Source organism: Macrobrachium nipponense, chromosome 24, assembly GCF_015104395.2.
Source record: "Macrobrachium nipponense isolate FS-2020 chromosome 24, ASM1510439v2, whole genome shotgun sequence".
Lineage (NCBI taxonomy): Eukaryota > Metazoa > Arthropoda > Malacostraca > Decapoda > Palaemonidae > Macrobrachium > Macrobrachium nipponense.
In genome coordinates, this window is record NC_061091.1 from 67,046,135 (window position 1) to 67,055,559 (window position 9,425).

Below are 9,425 nucleotides of genomic sequence, written 5' to 3' on the forward strand. Positions count from 1 at the left end.
TTCTCTCAAAAAATACTTGTAACACTTCCAGCGAAAGAGAGGGAGGGAGTTACCACTATGACATTATCTTGTGTGGCAAAAGAGAGAGAGAGTTAACCTTAATTAAAAGTGACATGGATAGATTAGTATTGTATTTCTTTAAAATACTATCACATAATATGAATTTTGTAATTACAGTCATCATTATTATTATTTGAAAGTATTAAAAACAAATAGTACAAGTGCTATAAAAAATCTTGAGTCTCAGTAAATGAGAGAGAGAGAGAATGAGATGGGGGGGGGGTGGGGGGAATTTCATGAGCACTTGGTGGCAGCAACAAAACAGCTCCTTCCCCCTCCTGTCACTTAACTTGATACGTATATCTGACAGTTTTAGTACCTGGAGTTAGAGAAAGAAGACTGGGACTTCCTTCATTCTCCATAATTTTTTAAATTTATAAGCTAAAATCTTACTAATTCACTATGGTATTTTCTTTAATGAATTGATATTATTGCTGTATAAATTAATATTAATATTCGAAAATAGTAAATCATTTATTTATCATGCAAAAAAACATACATCTTTGTTATAAGAGAGAGAGAGAAATTATTATTTTTATTATGTGATATCATTTAAACTTAATAAACTTACTAATACAGTATTAATCAAAATTAATATTTGAAAATTAGTAAATCATTTTTGTATCATAAAAAGGTATTTAGTCATGAAAATAAACATCAAAATACACTAATTAGTGATTATTTTCGTCGGAAAATTCTGCGAATGGGCGAGTCTGTCCGCGAATAATTTCTAGATAGGTTCCAAATAAAAATCCGCGAATGTGTCAGTCCGTGAATCCGGAGGAAGAACGCGAATACGGGGGGACCACTGTATGTATGTATGTATGTATGTATGTATGTATGTATGTATGTATGTATGTATGTATGTAGGTATGTATATATATATATATATATATATATATATATATGTATATATATCTATATATATATCGAGCTACAGTGTCCTTTAATATCTAATTTGCTCTACCTCGGAATTAATATATTTTCATATATGCTTAACTGAAGGGGAATTTTTTCTTTTCAGATAATAGACTTGCCTGGACAGGGACGCAAACCCATGGAGCCTTTCAAATCCAGGAACGTCAGTGAAGCTTTTACCTAGGTAAAAGCTTCACTGACGTTCCTGGATTTGAAAGGCTCTGTGGGTTCTTGCTTCCCTGTCCAGGCAAGTCTATTATCGAGAAAATATTCCCCTTCGGTTAAGCATATCTGAAAATATATTAATTCTGAGGTAGAGCGAATTAGATATAAAGGACATTGTAGCTCGATATATGTATATGAATCACAGAAATGTGATATGACATATATCTATATATATTGCTACGTCTATAGAACGCCTCGCCTTCCCAGCAGTTTTAGTTATATTTAATTATGAAAGTAGCAGCCATGCCGTCTCCTGAAGCTACTGTTGTTGGGAGAGTGGGTATGTCGTAGGAATGATATTTCCGGTCTGACGGAAGCTTAGGGTAAGAGAGGCAGGTCACAAGAGTAGCTAGGCTTCGAGATGGATTTTAGGGACTTCTACAATAAGACCTATTTTCCTTCCAATTTGCTGGCGTTGTGTTTACCACCTTTCAGGCAATGCTCGAGGCGGTTTTTGGAAGCCCCGTGATTCGAAACCACCCAGTATCGCTCTCAGTCGGCTGCGAGACGTGATCTCGGACAGAGGTCAAATTGCCAGCCTCGCCAAAATTAGCCTACCCACGTCGTGCTGGTGGACACGAACCCCAGACCTGAACAGAGGTCGGACCGCATTTCTTCTACAAGGATACACAGAATATTGCATAAAGGTACGTCTGAAAGTGTAAACTTCAACCCAGCACCTTTACTACCATAACGACTCCTGCTAAATTCATTTTGTCATTCTTATTTTTACCCCTTTCTACATCAGAAGCCCTTTGTCCTCATCGGGCCACGTGCTCCCCTTTGTGACTTGTTAAAGACCTAGTTTTCGTGCATACCTCAGTGAACCATTCGAGTTTACCTTCCCAATGTTAGAGAATTAATCAGCCTTAATCAAAGCAGAAGTCATTTTTCCTTTTATCTCGTTTAATCTGGGATCTTTTCCAGATTCCATGAGTCACGTGCCGTCTCTGCCCGCAAGTGTGCATTAACCCAAGTGAATGAAAATCAGCTTGAATTGAATGAGACTATAAGCCCCAACGTGGGGCCAATATCATTTAACTTTTCTCCAGGCCAGCACGGGCCTTTCTGTAAATAAATAGTTTTAAAGTAACAAGCTGAGTTTTCTGGCGACCTTCCCTCTAAAGAAAGTTTTACGGTAAGTTCAAGCAATTCCCTCTTGAAATCCCTAAATTACTTCCGTTTACGTATCTAGTCTCTCACAAGGCCCTATATACGTAACATTGTCGACCTCGCCGAGGATCGAATCCGGGCTTGCTTAAAAAAGCTTGTAAATCGCGTTATCCGTTGTAAAACGTAAACTGTAAATTATTTTACAAAGCGTAAATCAAGCACACTTGCAGGGAAAGAAGACACACTGACTCACGGTAAGGTATTCCATTCATTAATATATTATTTATAACCTATGTTAGCTTAAGGTACGTTAAGTATTTTTATTTAGAAGTGTTTTAAACAAATGTGAAGGTAGAAATATTATTACATTGTAACGGCCAGAGCGCCGAGCGAATTCTGTTATTTTATAAATCGCATTGTCCTCGTCGGACGAGACAGAGCACGTGTGTAGAATAGATGCCAGAAAGAACCAGATCAAAACTAGGAAGTGCTTTGCCAGGGTTTATTGCTGTGTTTGAGCCTAGCTAGTTAGGAGTGTTTTACTATAGTTACGGCAAAAGAAGTGTACAATTCTTTTGTCTGTGATATGTTAGGGTATCCATTTTTAACTTAGTTTTCATTCCAAGTGTTGGTAACCGCTACCTCTCAGCTTAAATTCAGCTTAGAGCATTCTCGCGCCTGCGCGGTCTCAACCAACCTTCGTCTCATTCACAGCGGCAGCCATGTTTGTTTCCTCTTTCAACATTATCTAAACAATTTAAGCAAAGTAACGTAAGTCTCGAAGTTTTAACGTAAATAATATCGATCTCGGTACTAGTATCTATCGTCCTGCCAGAGAAATTAACGTAATTCGCCTTGAATAAGAAAGTAGAATTTTGTGTTGTAAATTGCCTTCGCATTTACAGAGAATCAGCTGATTCGCCATCAATGCTAGCACACCGTGGTGCTAACCCGCTCTTCTCGCCTCACGTGTTTCACCTCGCATCGCTCACTCGCGCGCTGAGCGAAAATTTCATTTCACTTCGCACTTAACGTAGCCTCATTCACAATTGTTTGCTAACATCGTTTTCAAATCCTTACCGTAATTTTTCACTTGTCCTTACGTAAAGTTAACGTAAATCTTAAAAGTAGAGTCACTTGCAAGAATTGTTAACGTAAAACGCGTCTTTGTAAAATTCATATTGAAACGCAAATCATTTCATAAGCGCGAGCCGCTAATAGTAACGTAAAAATCGTTCACCACGAGCGCGTTATCATTTTTCATAAAACTTTATCCAAAGCAATTCTTTCATTTCACGTTAACGTAAGTAAATCATTTAACGCAAGTTGCGTCATATTAAACTAACGTTAGTAGTTCAATTCAATATAAGGGAGTTCATTCACATATCATTTTTCACCCTCTCCGAGAGAGAGAGAGAGAGAGAGAGAGAGAGAAAACCAGAACACAGTATTCACGAAGCCAAGAGTACTACATCTTACCATTAATTATAGCATGCCGAATTAACCTTATTTTAGTCTCTTGTGTCTTTCATTTACACAGCGTGATACGTACGCGCCTGTGTCCATTGCAGTTTGCAAGCATTTATTTATTTCATTTACCGAGTACTTCAGCGAGGGACTGAGCATTTCTAAAATTTCCATTACCTGTCGTTGCCCGAGTGGTCTTTTCATTTTCTTTATCACGAAAGACTTGCGTATACCGCAAGCACAATTCGCACAGTGTGCCGCGCCAATTCATTACTTCCAAACAGGGAAGTCGTTACCAGTTTAGGACTGGCCACCACCAGTGCACGTCAGGTCTTACCATTTCACAGTGCCACTAATTCTTGACACTGTCCATCGACTGGCTGCTGAAGTACTCCCACCTTTTACTTTCTCTCCTCCACTATTACACTCTGCCATGAGCAGTGCCATTTCACTTCAGTATATTTAAGTATACTGCATGTAGTGTCCGGGACACCAGCACGATACCAGTGCTCCAAGGAACGCCTCCGTAAATGCCATTGCACCTGTACAGCCGTTACAGGTAGCCATTAAACCTGCGTGTCCGTCCTTACGGAACGCCCAAATAATTAGTGTGTCCGTGTACAAGGGTCAGTGATCCTTCGGAACACTCAACAAGGGAACGCCTCCCCAAAGTGCCGCAATACCAGCACTACTAGTGCTGCCCAAGGAACGCCTCCTCATAAGTGCCGCGCACCTGTACAGACGTACAGGTAGCCCTATACCTGCGTGTCCGTCCTACGGAACGCTCATTCATTATAGAGTATCCACCATTTTGGATCACTGAACCAAGGAACGCCTCCTCATAAGTGCCGTGCACCTGTATTGGACCTACAGGTAGCCCATTCCAGCGTCTCCCAACTTAGGAACGCCCTTAAGTGTGACGTACGCCGTACACTCCATTTGTTTTTTTCACCTCTTTAGAAGGTGCCAATCCAGAAGTGCCACCAACTTACGGGACACTTCCCAAGTGCACAGAGCACCCAGTCTTCTCAGACTTTTTCTCTACCACGTCGCAGAACACCTTTCTTAGTGAGTGCCACTTTCCACAGTAGGCACTCCTATTCCATTCCGTACCCTTCCTGGCCATTATTTTCATTTTCATCAGAGCCTCTACTGCAGCCTAAGGGAAATGTCTTCCCGCGACTTCTTTGCCGTAGAGCTCGAGAGGCTCCGAGTCCTCATAACTCTGGGCAAGGAGGCTGGTTACACTGGACCAGCACTAGACCAGTGGATAAAGGCGCAGCAGGCTGCCGCGCGCCTGCAAGAAAAGGAAGAAAGGGAAAACCAGAGAAAAGCCGGAGAAGCAGAGAGAAAAGAAAGAGAAGCAGAAAGGAAGGCAAGGGAAGAGGAGCGAAAGCATGAGCTCGCTCTCAAGGAGAAGGAACTCGACATCAAGCGGGAGAAGGCCCGTAAGGAGAGTATCCTAGCTCAAGCCACTCTGCCAGCTTCCAGCCCTACACCCACTGTCTCTCTTAGTCCCGCCGTCTCTGGTCAGCCTGACATCCTTTCGATTTGCGAGCTGGTCCTGATCCAGTGCCGGAGATAGAAATTCCTGCCGCATCCTGCCAGCCTTTTACCTTTTTACCGCCTACCTCCCTCCCTTTTGTTTTGGAAGAGGTAAGCCCACCAGTTAACCCCAAAATTGCTTCCGAGGGTGATTCAACGGAGGTTTCCCTTAACTCCCACGTCACATCACTGCCAGAGAGGACTCTTCACCTGTGCCAGAGCACACTGCCAGCCTGGTGACTCGCAGATTCGCAATACCTGTGGGGCCATCTCGGCCTTATCATCCAGTGCCACGGAAGAGGTTCTGGAACAAGTTCTGCCGAGACTGTGGCCGCAAGGGTCACATGTCTGCCAACTACGGAGGTGCGCGAACCACAATATTCCTGCCGTCGCAATGGCCATTACTAATCCTTCTTCTCTAGGACCCCCCAGCTAAGGGCCCTATAACCGTCGCACCCCTCCAAAGTCATTATCAGCCAAGCCACGTCAGAGCCTACGACGACTCTGGCGTCAAGTCTCCCTGATACGGGAAGACAGAATTCCCGAGGGGCTAACATTGATAGACGTCGATTGATCACCATTGAAGGTATCAATCACATTAAAACTGATCCTTCCGACCGTCCAATTGAGGGTCACCAGACCTCACTTCTCCAAAGAATGTACTCTTGCAGTTGCAAGCTACATCCCAGGAGGTTATGACCTCCTCCTAGCAGAACATGAAGTCTCCCTCACAATTCAAAAAGCCTAGGGGTCCTAACCCCATGTCGATTCACTCCAAAGCAAGGAGTCACCGAAATTCTACTTCCTCTAGAATACATCCACCAACAGTCTCCACCGTTACCAAGGAGGAGATTGACCATTCACAGTTCCGTTGCAAAAACCTGTAACGTATAGGGCACTCTACTAATTGGCCTAGGTGCCCTAGCAAACTACCAGCAGCGGACACTGTCCATTTTCCACAAGGCCTAGCCTTCAACAAGACAGGAGCCTCTGTCTCCCATTTTCCAAGGGCACGCTGATGGTATTGCACCTCCGGTACCCGTCACAGGTCCAGTCGACCTCAACTCTCTGCCAGTGCCACTTGGCAGCACTGAGCAGTGCCAAGCTCCGTCCAGCCTGGACGTAGAGCCACCACCGAAAACTTGACCTCTGCGCCTAGCCCCGAGCTAGCGCCGGCGCCTAACCTTATCAAGGATCCCTCCTACAGGAGATCCTCCAACAGGAATGGAGCTTACCACAGCCCATGGCCAATCACTAGTTCCTTCTTCTTCATCCTTACCTCTGTCGCCCGAGGATGAACCTCCGGCAGACCTTACCTTGTACCTCCTCTGGAAAACCAGGAACTGCCCGACCAGGAGTCAGCCTGGAGTTTTTTTTCCCCTCACGACGGTTGCCGCAGCAGCCGGAGTGAGGTCCTCCCCTGCAGTAGGTTCCACCTCTACGACGGTTGCTGCAGAGACCGAAGTAGGGTGTTCTCCTGAAATCCTTCAGGCTACCGCTGCCTCAGCTCCTGCCGGCGTTCGCCTGGCCTTCCCCAGAGTCGGTGCCTCCGTCTACTCCTAGGACTGGTATAGCCAGGTCCTGGAGGAATAAGAAGAAGAAGAAGAAGGACGTAACCAATCATTAACAAATAACCCAAGAGCCACATGCTCTCCTTGACACCTGTGCCTGAGGTACAGTGTCACATTCATTTGCAGAATGATCCTGGCACCTACCAGAGAAGGTAGCCCAGCCTGATCTCTGCCAGTAGCACTAACCCTCTAACCCCTAGCCATTGTAATACTTAACCCTCACTTAAATATAATTACCTCATTGCATTTCCCCCTGGTAAATTAACCACTCATCATCCCACGCATCATTACCTCTCATTAAGTATTTTAACAGTTCCGTCGCTGAACTACTGCTGTGCGTACCACACTCTGGAATGATTGCGTCTTCATTTAACTGTATTGAGTAGGTTAGGCTAATGATTTTAGTACCAGGGCATTAGGTTATGTAGCAAGTAGAATTTTCAAGTAACCTTATCTAGGGTAGAGTAGACTGTCCGTCACAAGACCAACCTGTAGTTTATTATTAGGCTAGAACTACATCACTATATTAAGTTAGTACACTTAGCATCTTTGCCTATAAGTTAGGTAGGCCATTGTAGTCAGCCGTATCGCTGCTCAAAAAACTTCAAGTTAGAGTAGGAGAACTGGGTGTCGAGGCGATCAATTCTTATTTAAGCCAAGACCTTCACGCCCGAAAGGGAGTGAATGCCTCTTAACAGGGGGAGACTGCTACGTCTATAGAACGCCTCGCCTTCCCAGCAGAGTTTTAGTTATATTTATTATGAAAGTAGCAGCCATGCCGTCTCCTGAAGCTACTGTTGTTGGGAGAGTGGTATGTCGTAGGAATGATATTTCCGGTCTGACGGAAGCTTAGGTGTAAGAGAGGCAAGTCTTCAAGAGTAGCTAGGCTTCGAGATGGATTTTAGGGACTTCTACAATAAGACCTATTTTCCTTCCCAATTTGCTGGCGTTGTGTTTACCACCTTTCAGGCAATGCTCGAGGCGGTTTTGAAGCCCCGTGATTCGAAACCACCCAGTATCGCTCTCAGTCGGCTGCGAGACGTGATCTCGGACAGAGGTCAAATTGCCAGCCTCCCAAAATTAGGCCTACCCACGTCGTGCTGGTGGACACGAACCCCAGACCTGAACAGAGGTCGGACCGCATTCTTCTACAAGGATACACAGAATATTGCATAAAGGTACGTCTGAAAGTGTAACTTCAACCCACCCGCACCTTTTACTACCATAACGACTCCTGCTAAATTCATTTTCAATTCTTATTTTTACCCCCTTCTAACATCAGAAGCCCATTTGTCCTCATCGGGCCACGTGCTCCCCTTTGTGACTTGTTAAAGACCTTAGTTTTCGTGCATACCTCAGTGAACCATTCGAGTTTACCTTCCCCAATGTTAGAGAATTAATCAGCCTTAATCAAAGCAAGAAGTCATTTTTCCTTTTATCTCGTTTAATCTGGGATTCTTTTCCAGATTCCATGAGTCACGTGCCGTCTCTGCCCGCAAGTGTGCATTAACCCAAGTGAATGAAATCAGCTTGATTGAATGGAGACTATAAGCCCTAACGTGGGGGCCAATATCATTTAACTTTTCTCCAGGCCAGCACGGGCCTTTCTGTAAATAAATAGTTTTAAAGTAACGAGCTGAGTTTTCTGGCGACCTTCCCTCTAAAGAAAGTTTACGGTAAGTTCAAGCAATTCCCTCTTGAAATCCCTAAATTACTTCCGTTTACGTATCTAGTCTCTCACAAGGCCCTATATACGTAACAATATATATATATATATATATATATATATATATATATATATATATATATATATCTATATATACCTATATGTATATATATATATATATATATATATATATATTGTTATTAAACCTGCCTTAAGGGGTTCAAATACGTAAACGAAAAGAGTTGAGGGAAAAATGCAGAATAAAATTACTTGAACTTACCTTAAAGGATTTCATAGTATTAATTTACTCTAGAGGAAAAAGGTCCCCAGAAAACTCAGCAAATTACTTTACATCTATTTATTTATGAGAGGCGATTTACTGGCCTGGAGAAAGAGTAAATGCAGCTTGTCCACACGTGTGGACCAATATATCTCTCACAAGGGGATAGCTGGCTAAAAATGAGGTTCCCGTAAAAGCTGGCTTTCAAAATCTTGCAGTAATGCAACACTTGCGGGGCGAAGACTTGGACACATGACTCAGGGAATCTGGAAAAGATCCCAGATTAGACAAGAAAAAGAAAAAGGACTTCTTGCACAAGTTACGATAATTCAGTTTCTCTAACACTGGGGAAAAGGAAACTCTAGTGTTTAACTGAGGTTTGCAATGACTTCATTTGTCTGGGACGATCACACAAGGGAAGCATGCGGCCATAAGGTAGTGAGAGGAACAAAGGGATATTCCTTTGAATTAGAAGTTTGAATTGTAAAAATGGGGAGTAAACAGACACTAGGAGGTAAGGAACTGGCAATATGCTGTTTCACAAGACGTACCTGGATGCCACGATCAGTGGACCTTTGTA